Source organism: Oncorhynchus masou, chromosome 4, assembly GCF_036934945.1.
Source record: "Oncorhynchus masou masou isolate Uvic2021 chromosome 4, UVic_Omas_1.1, whole genome shotgun sequence".
Taxonomy (NCBI): domain Eukaryota; kingdom Metazoa; phylum Chordata; class Actinopteri; order Salmoniformes; family Salmonidae; genus Oncorhynchus; species Oncorhynchus masou.
This window is the reverse complement of record NC_088215.1, coordinates 7,190,072-7,200,922: the sequence shown is the minus strand read 5'-3', so window position 1 is coordinate 7,200,922 and position 10,851 is coordinate 7,190,072.

Below are 10,851 nucleotides of genomic sequence, written 5' to 3'. Positions count from 1 at the left end.
GGAGACAGAACGTGTATCCTTCCTGAGCGGTATGACTGCTGCATGTTCCCATGGTGTTTATACTTGCATACGATTGTTTGTACAGATGAACACGGTACCTTCAGGCATTTGGAAATTGCTCCCAAGGATGAACCAGACTTGTGGAGGTCTACAATTATTTTTCTGAGGTCTTGGCTGATTTCTTTTGATTTTCCCAAAGAGGCACTGAGTTTGAAGGTAGGCCTTGAAATATATCCACAGGTACACCTCCAATTGACTCAAATTATGTCAAATAGCCTATCAGAAGCTTCTCAAGCTGTTCAAAGGCACAATCAACTTAGTGTAGGTTAACCTCTGACCCACTGTTATTGTGATACAGTGGAATCATCTGTCTGTAAACAATTGTTGGAAAAATGACTTGTGTCATGCACAAAGTAGATGTCCTAACCGACTTGCCAAAACTATAGTTTGTTAACATGACATTTCTGGAGTGGTTGAAAAACAAGTTTTAATTATTCCAACCTAAGTGTATGTAAACTTCCGACTACAACTGTACATTATATTTAAGATACAGTATTTATGCCATAGTAAGACCTCATAGTTCCATCTTTGTACATTTTAAAGTCAATTATCAATTTAGAGGACAATTTTTTGTCGGTGTTCAATGTTGCTACTGATGTTAGTAATTGTTATTTAGGAACAATATGGTTTTTTCTTGTTCAGTAGTCTCATTGACAGCCTAGAAGTTTCTACCCACAGTGTTCAACATGATAAATATTAGATTAGCTATATAAGGGGGGGGGGGATAGCGAAAAAGGAGAAGGTGGTTGGAGTGGAGAAGCGTGTGGCTAAATTGAAAAACATCTGATAGTGTTACGGTTGTTCCACAGGCAACATTTCTACATGGGATCTACATAAGGCATGTTTCCACTTGATAACTTTGTTCAGTTTAAACGTGTTATATTTTGAGAAAAAAATCCAAGTGTGAAAACTGCCAAACCAAATCTGAAATATCTCACGTTGTCAAACACTATAGGAGTGTTTCTTCAGATTAGAACAGTCTTCTCAATATTTGTTTTCTCCTTTGTGTTAACGCTGTATATATTTAATCATCAACATGTAAATTGGACTGATAACTTTTATATAGACTATTACATGTGTTAAGTTATAACCATCTGGATGTTTTACTCATTTGTAGCCATGGTGAACCATTTATCTACTCAGTGTGTCTATATTGTCTGTGGTTATAGCTACTTTGCCTCTTGCATCGGATACTCAGAATGTGAGATATTGCATTTGTTTTACACACACATTTTAGAAAAGATTCCTGTCAGAAGTCGTATTTTTATTTTTACAAAGAGTCATTTTCATGATGTTCAATGTGCAATCTACTGTATTATATCTCTGAAAATAAAGAAAGTGCTGTATTTGATGAAGTACCTCATTGCGGAACTTCTTACCTCTTAAAATATGAATGTATCCACTTTATCCTAGACTACATCTGGAGATACAATTTGATTTGAGATAAAAATCGTATTTGTCACATGCTTCGTAAACAACAGGTATAGCCTAACAGTGAAATGCTTACTTACGGGCCCTTCGCAACAATGCAGAGAGAAAGAAGATAAATACAGGAATAAATACAAAGAGTAACGATAATCTGTTGATTTTTGTGTGATGTGCTACACATCGTCTCCCTGTAGTTTAGCGGTTCCCAGCCAGCGGTACTAGGACCCATGGTGGTACTTGGCCTATCCTCAGGGGTACTTGAAAAGACTCGTGAGACCATAGGCCTACTGGTTAAAATGCACAAGAGGGGGTACTTCAGTGGTACTCCGGCAAAGCAAACTTCAGTAACCAAAAAAGGTCGGGAACCACTGGTCTAGAAGTTCAGTATATTTTGTACACTGCATGGCCAATATTCTTCACTAGTATAGTAATTAAGAATTCCCTTTCGACTATGAGACATACTCCTTTTAGGGTATTGAGATGTGCCCATTTTAAACTTAAGATGCACCCCATTTTAAGAGTATTGAGATGCACCCCTGATTAAGAGTTGATTTGCCCTTTTTTAAGTAGTATTGCGATGCTTCAGACCCGGGTGGCGCGTGCTTAAATGGAACTTAATTCCCTTTTCATGCACATTTCTCTTTATGCTTATTCTGACCTTGGATCTAGGCATGAGGTAATGCACACCGCAAAATCAATGGTGTACATTCAACTCTGCAAGTGTAAGATGTACACTATTTTCAGTGAACAAATGAGTCTCACTGTATTGGTGTTTAAAAACTACTTTTGAAAGTGTTAAATATTTAACTCTGTTGCAGTGTTCCCCATTTGACCCTTATCGTGTTCAAAGGATCTTGATTGCGGTGTTTGCATAGCTCTAATGTAGAGTAATACGCAACACCTACAGTGTAAAACATAACATTTGGCTTCGAGTACACTGGACCCACTTCGCTTAATGCTGATAGACTTTCTCAGTATAAGAAATAAACACCTGTAATGTTGCAGTAAATATTTTTTTTTGGGGGGGTTGTATTAACACTAAGGCCTACTTTGCATATTTCCCAGGATGCATTTTTGAGTAAATTGTAGAGTTAACACCCATAACTGTATTTGTTAGTGACAGAGACATGGTTGTTGAACTCGTTCCTTTTAAAGGCCTCTGAATTTCCCCAAGTGAGTTCCTGGGTGAATTATCATTAAAATTATACTCTGACAATACATTACATAAGGTCTTCCTTATTGGCCTAGTTGATGATCTAGTTTTGTCCTAACTCAGCGGTGTTAGGAAACTCCTTGTTTACAAGCCACATCAGGCCTGCAAGTCACGTTATGCTGGCTTGCAAAGTGATGTTTCATTCCTTTTGGAATCCAGCTAGAGTCCCCGGCTGTATCACAACCGGCCGTGATCGGAAGTCCCATAGGGAGGCGCACAATTGGTCCGGGTTTGGCCAGGGGGTGGCTTTCCTTAGCTCATTGCGCTCTAGCGACTCCTTGTGATGGGCCGGGTACCTGCAGGCTGACCTCTTCGTTAGGTGAACAGTGTTTCCTCTGACACATTGGTGCGGCTGGTGCAGAGATGAGACTAGATTGAAATTGGTGTGAAAAATGGGGTAAGATACTAAACACTTACTATAAGTTATTTATCTTTGTATAGTTAATCGATCAATGTACATGCAAAAACAATGTTAAAAACAATCCTAAAAAGATGAATAAACCTGCAGTAGAGCATGCTGGGAAATATAATAATGGGTGTGGTTTGATAGGACTGTTTTACTCGCTACAGTGTAAAACAATAATTCTGGTTATTAACACCAGCACTGGGATTAAAATAACCCCACTAAATGACTTAAATGTAGTGTTTATTTCACATGTACAAAGTGAATTTAACTCCTGAATCAACACCAGAAATGTTACATTAAGTGGTGTATTAAAGTATTGAGATGTCAGCTGTATTGAGATGCACCCTTTAAGGATGATTGCAGTGTTACCACCCCTCTCATCAATTCAGTTTTGCGTCTCAAATGGCACTTTATTCCCTACGTAGTGCATTACTTTTGACCAGAGCAGGTCAAAAGTAGAGCACTATGTAGGGAATAAAGTGCCATTTGGGATACGACCTGTGTGAATGAACAGAGCGATCGAAATGATGTCTTCAGTACAGACATGCAGAAGATGGGGAGCTGTGGCACTGTGCCTCTGTACTACACTGCCATCTAGTGTTGGTTATAGAAAGAAACAAGTCAGAGCTGCATTCTATACTTACCATGTTAAACAAAACAAAAAACAAAGACATTCAAGTATTTGTCTGAAACAAACTGTGGACCCATGAGGAAAAAAACATTAATCTTGGGTGAAATAAACCTTTCAACTGTGTGATTATTACAATATCTTTTTACACAGAAAAGTTGTCTCTCTCAGCTGTCCCATTCTCCATCTGGGACGCCTCAGTCCTCGCCTCTGGGTGACAGGAGAACAGAAGGTCAGAGGATACTCACACTAAACTGATGTTGAAACATGTTTAGCAAACATCTGACATACACAAAAATCCCCCACAGTAATCATCAATGTGACTACGATGTCAGGGCCCTATACACACACACACACCTGTCAGCTTCATCGCGCTCTAGCAACTCCATGTGGCGGGCTGAGTGCCTTTCGCCAGTTGAACTGTGTTTCCTCTGACATATTGGTGCGGCTGGCTTCCGGGTTAAGCTGGCAGATGTTCAGGAGCGAGGTTAGGCCGGTCATGTTTCTGAGGGCGCATGACTCCACCTTCGCCTCTCCTGATCCCGTTGAGGAGTTGCAGCGATGAGACAAGATCGAAATGTAAAATAAATAAGAAGGCTGAGATAGACCTATTATGATTACTATGGTCCCAGATGCCTTCTTCCTCAGCCTTATATAACCCCACTGTGTGTGAAGACCCTGAGACTAACTAAAACTACATACTTGAATGTAAGAACTTCCAGCAATGGGCCCATGGTGAAAGAGGGTAAGGTTGATTAACCATCAAGCTATCAACATATTTGACATGCATCTATTACCAACTGGGATCATTTTGACCCCAAGAAGAAACTATTGGAGAAATCAACAATCATAGCAACGCATGACCCAAACAGACTTATTTTAGCAAAATGTCACAAACTAGCATTATGTCAAATGAAAATGAAATTTTTTCATTTTTGTAATGTGAACCTTTTTCTAAAGTACACTACATTGGTACTATACTGAATAAAAATAACTGCAACATGTAAAGTGTTGGTCCCATGATTCATGAGCTAAAATAAAATAACAGGTGCTTGAATGGCATCCTATTTCCCCCATTTTGGGCATATATTTGTTTACATCCCTGTCAGTGATCAATTTGAAGTCAATATTAACCTGTCATATTTATGTGGTAAAAAAAGACTCCCACTAAAGGGGCAGTACACCAACATTTGAAATAGTTAATTTTACTGGCAAAAAGTGATTCAATTCACTTAAAAAGGTGATCCTGAGAGACATTGACCAAAAACGTGCATTTGTTCTCTTTATTTACTTACCCCACAGCCAGCATTAGCATCACTTCTAGTGAAACAATATCATAGCAAGTTGCACATATAGAACATTGGAGGATATTGTAGGAATTTGGGTATTTATACAACATCGGGGGTCAGTGCCATTTAAGATGAGGGAGGACAAAACATTTTTTTAATGAGCATGGCCTTATTTCTATTACACCATGTTATAGGACTGCCATTCATATTACATCCACCCAGTTCAATGTAAGAGCGATAGGTTTAGGCTACTATATGATAATCACATTTTCCCTATACCCATCATGAGGTTGCTAGGTGCACACAGTTCGAGCTAACATTTTTAGGTGACAGGCTACAGCTACATGGACAGACAGTGACACATTCAATACCGCCTTGCACACTCTTGCCTGCATCGAGCTGATCTCGGGTGTAATCATTAGTTCAACAGTTGCAAACGAGAGTTTCTATTTGATAAATAATTCAGGTATGTTTATCCCTATTTCGTTCTGTTTGCTTCCGTTTTAAGAAGCGTTTTTCAACAAAATTGTCATAATGAATACACCCCTGATCACACGTAAACACGCAGCCTGTTTGACTCCAACTAAGCATATATCCTCTGCAATTTTGTTAATTATGGGAAACGCTAATATAGACTGACCAGGTTAATCCAGGAGAAAGCCATGATCGCTTATTGTCACTTGTTAAAATGACCCCATGTCTCTCGCGGGGCTCAGTTGCTGGAACGTGACACTTGCAACGCCAGGGTTGTGGGCTTGATTCCCACGGCGGACCAGAGTGTGTTCCTAATTTTTGGGAAACTAAATGTATTTATCAGATTACTATAGGTGGAATTAGGTGTTCTGGGTTGGTGTCAAGACCCCAAAGGACCAGAATTGTGTTTTTTTTAAGTCCATATTGATACCGAAATCCTAAACAATTATAAAGATTTGTTAAGAACAGGTTGATTGACAAAGTAATGAAAATTTGAAGAATTTAATTAATTACCTGTCGGGCTATGATTAAAAATAAATAAATGCACCAGTCGGGAGATTAAGTGTATTACGAAGTGATAACAAATTCAAATGGTGCGTACATAAATGGACTAATTTGGGAATTGTGAAATGATTGACTGCCTCATTTCATTATTGCAAAACAGTCCAACAGGAAATGACAACATCAACCAAATAGCACTTCTAATCCGCACAGATCGACACACTGTTTGTGCCACAGAATGTAATGGCACAAACCATAGCTACAATATAATAGTGTTGTATCAGGTCAGCCGTTCCCTCAGGAAGTTGGCTGAAAACGGTTTGATCTGAGTGAGTGAGTGAGTGAGTGAGTGAGTGAGTGAGTGAGTGAGAGATATTTCAGAGTACTGCCCTGTCTCCAACATGAAGCAAATGATATCTCTCTCCAAATCGCCTGGGTGAATCATGAGCCTTTGTATCCTTAGCTGAAATGCACAGAGAGACTTCTATTGGTCGAGGGATGCCTCCTGCTTTGTTAGAACATTGGAATACAATTCATGTCCTGCGTCTCATCGTGTGTAACACAACTGAGGGAATGAAGAGAGAAACTTGATGTATTTAGAATGTTGTGAACAAAGTCACCAAGTGCTTGAATACTTATTTAAAGCCCTAAAGGATTACTCTTTGCACATGGCTTCTCTGGTAAATTCATGTTTGTGTTTTTTTGTTGTCTGTGTGTGCGTTCATCCATGCGTCTCCCTGTCTGTTGCCCTGGCAATTATCAAAAAGCTCATTTGTATCAAGATTTAACAGCTGGGTGCCTGCTTGAAGTATTTAAAAAGGAGCATCTTGCTTTTAATCATTGGTGTACCTCTATGGGACTCAAGCTGACTCAACTCGGGGGAGTGGAGACTCAGCCCTTTGAAAATCAGGCTCCCACTTCCAGTCTTCAAACCTAAAAAAACTATGACTAAATAGCACAGCGTTTCCCAGACTTGGTTCCGGGGACCTCAAGGGGTGCACGTTTTTGTTTTTTTTTGTTTTTTTGCCCTAGCTGATTCAAATAATCAAAGCTTGAATCCACTGTGTAGTGCTATGGCAAAAAAACAAAATGTGCACCCCTTGTGTTCCTCAGGACTGAGTTTGGGAAATGCTAAAATAGCACATCACTGATTCTCTCTGTAGCAGGATTTTTTAAGGCAATCCCCCCCCCCACCGAGGGTAATATTTCCTGCATGGCTTTATGTCAATGGTCGAGGGACACTTCACCACCTTTAACAAATAGGAGGTTAAAAAGTGGTGAAGTTTCCCTTCAAAAGATCCTAAATGTTGCAATTTAACACATTTTCCTGTATGGTGGAGATGTCCATCATTAACAACACACACGCACGGCAATATTAGTGAAGTTTGAGTCCAGAATTCTGTTTCTAAGCAGCTCAAATCAAATCAAATTTTATTTGTCACATACACATGGTTAGCAGATGTTAATGCGAGTGTAGCGAAATGCTTGTGCTTCCAGTTCCGACAATGCAGTAATAACCAACAAGTAATCTAACTAACAATTCCAAAACTAATATCTTATACACAGTGTAAGGGGATAAAGAATATGTACATAAAGATATGAGTGATGGTGCAGAGCAGCAAAGGCAAGATACAGTAGATGGTATCGAGTACAGTATATACATATGAGATGAGTATGTAAACAAAAATACGTATACATATGAGATGAATAATGTAGGGTATGTAAACATTATATTAGGTGGCATTGTTTAAAGTGGCTAGTGATATATTTTACATCCTTTCCCATCAATTCCCATTATTGAAGTGGCTGGAGTTGGGTCAGTGTGTTGGCAGCAGCCACTCAATGTTAGTGGTTGCTGTTTAACAGTCTGATGGCCTTGAGATAGAAGCTGTTTTTCAGTCTCTCGGTCCCAGCTTTGATGCACCTGTACTGACCTCGCCTTCTGGATGATAGCGGGGTGAACAGGCAGTGGCTCGGGTGGGTGTTGTCCTTGATGATCTTTATGGTCTTCCTGTAACATCGGGTGGTGTAGGTGTCCTGGAGGGCAGGTAGTTTGCCCCCGGTGATACGTTGTGCAGACCTCACTACCCTCTGGAGAGCCTTACGGTTGTGGGCGGAGCAGTTGCCGTACCAGGCGGTGATACAGCCCGCCAGGATGCTCTCGATTGTGCATCTGTAGAAGTTTGTGAGTGTTTTTGGTGACAAGCCGAATTTCTTCAGCCTCCTGAGGTTGAAGAGGCACTGCTGCGCCTTCTTCACGATGCTGTCTGTGTGAGTGGACCAATTTAGTTTGTCTGTGATGTGTATGTCGAGGAACTTAAAACTTACTACCCTCTCCACTACTGTTCCATCGATGTGGATAGGAGGGTGTTCCCTCTGCTGTTTCCTGAAGTCCACAATCATCTCCTTATTTTGTTGACGTTGACTGTGAGGTTATTGTCCTGACGCCACACTCCGAGGGCCCTCACCTCCTCCCTGTAGGCCGTCTCGTCGTTGTTGGTAATCAAGCCTACCACTGTTGTGTCGTCCGCAAACTTGATGATTGAATTGGAGGCGTGCGTTGCCGCGCAGTCGTGGGTGAACAGGGAGTACAGGAGAGGGCTCAGAACGCAACCTTGTGGGGCCCCAGTGTTGAGGATCAGCGGGGTGGAGATGTTGTTGCCTACCCTCACCACCTGGGGGCTGCCCGTCAGGAAGTCCAATACCCAGTTGCACAGGGCGGGGTCGAGACCCAGGGTCTCGAGCTTGATGACGAGCTTGGAGGGTACTATGGTGTTAAATGCCGAGCTGTAGTCGATGAACAGCATTCTCACATAGGTATTCCTCTTGTCCAGATGGGTTAGGGCAGTGTGCAGTGTGGTTGAGATTGCGTCGTCTGTGGACCTATTTGGGCGGTAAGCAAATTGGAGTGGGTCTAGGGTGTCAGGTAGGGTGGAGGTGATATGGTCCTTGACTAGTCTCTCAAATCACTTCATGATGACGGAAGTGAGTGCTACAGGGCGGTAGTCATTTAGCTCATGTTACCTTAGCTTTCTTGAGAACAGGAACAATGGTGGCCCTCTTGAAGCATGCGGGAACAGCAGACTGGTATAGGTATACCACAGCCTGATGGGTTGGTTTGTTCTCTTCATTCTCACTTCCTTTGTTCCTTTCTTTCGCTCTCCTCCCCTCTGCTCCAAGCCCCGTCTAGACACTCACTATCTCCTCCGACATCATAGGGGGAAGCCATCTCTATACCCAGGACCATACTAGACCTGAATGGCACCCTATTCCCTACACTCTTAAAAAAGGTTCTTCGGCTGTCCCCATAGGATAACTATTTTTGGTTCCATGTAAAAACCATGTTTGGTTATAGGAAGAATCATTTTGTGATCCATCTACTGTACATGGAACCCAAAAGAGTTCTACCTGGAATCAAAAGGGTTCTACCTGCAGCCAAAAAAGGTTCTTCAAAGTATTCTCCTATTGGAACAGCTGAAGAACCCTTTAAGGTTTGAGATACCACCTTTTTTTCCAAAGCGTGTAAATAAAATTATCTTTAGGTGAGGTTTTACCAGAAGAAAGTTCTAGAAATTACTCATGAGGCACTCCAACAAAATCAATGTCATTATTTGAAATAACTGGGCATAATTTTGGACATCTTGGCTTTAAAAGAAGCCGTCTTTAGGATGTCCACATGCACATAGCATTCTTGGATGTGCTACACTCACAGATACAGTGCTCTTGGAAAGTATTCAGACCCCTTGACTTTTCCCACGTTGTTACCTTATCAGTATTCTGACCCTTTACTCTGTACTTTGCTGAAGCACCTTTGGCAGCGATTACAGCCTGGGGTCTTCTTGGGGATGACGCTACAAGCTTAGCACAGCTGTATTTGGGGAGATTCTCCCATTCTTCACTGCAGATCCTCTCAAGCTCTTTCAGGTTCGATGGGGAGCGTTGCTGCACAACTATTTTCAGGTCTCTCCAGAGATGTTTGATCGGGTTCAAGTCCAGGCTGTGGCTGGGCCACTCAAGGACATTCAGGGAACTAATGAGTCAGTAAACCCACTACAATCATGCAGTAACGTTACAGTGTACAATCAGTAAGCAGTTTAGCTGGTATACGCTCCCTGTCCCGAAACCACTCCAGCGTCGTCTTGGCTGTGTGCTTAGGGTCGTTGTCCTGTTGGAAGGTGAACCTTTGACCCAAGTCTGAGATCCTGAGCGCTCTGGAGCAGGTTTTCATCAAAGATCTCTCTCTGTACTTTGCTCATCTTTGTTCATCTTTCCCCCGATCCTGACTAGTTTCCCTGCCCCTGAAAAACATCCACACAACATGATGCTGCCACCACCATGCTTCACCATAGGAATGGTATTGGCCAGATGATGAGTGGTACTTGGTTTCCTCCAGATGTGACGCTTGGCATTCAGGTCAAAGAGTTCAATCTTGGTTTCATCAGACCAGAGAATCTTGTTTCTCATGGTCTGAGAGTCCTTTAGGTGCCTTTTTGCAAACTCCTGTCATGCGTCTTTTACTGAGGAGTGGCTTCTGTCTGGCCACTCTACCATAAAGGCCTGATTGGTGGATTGCTGCAGAGATTGTCCTTCTGTAAGCTTCTCCCATCTCCACAGAGGAACTCTAGAGCTCTGTCAGAGTGTCCATTGGGTTCTTGGTCACCTCCCTGACCAAGGCCCTTCTCCCCTACTTGCTCAGTTTGGCCAGGCAACCAGCTCCATTTAAGAATGATCGAGGCCACTTTGTTCTTGGGGGACCTTCAAAGCTGCAGACATTTGTTCATACCCTTCCCCAGGTCTGTGCCACGACACAATCCTGTCTCGGAGCTCTGCGGACAATTCTTCGACCTCATGG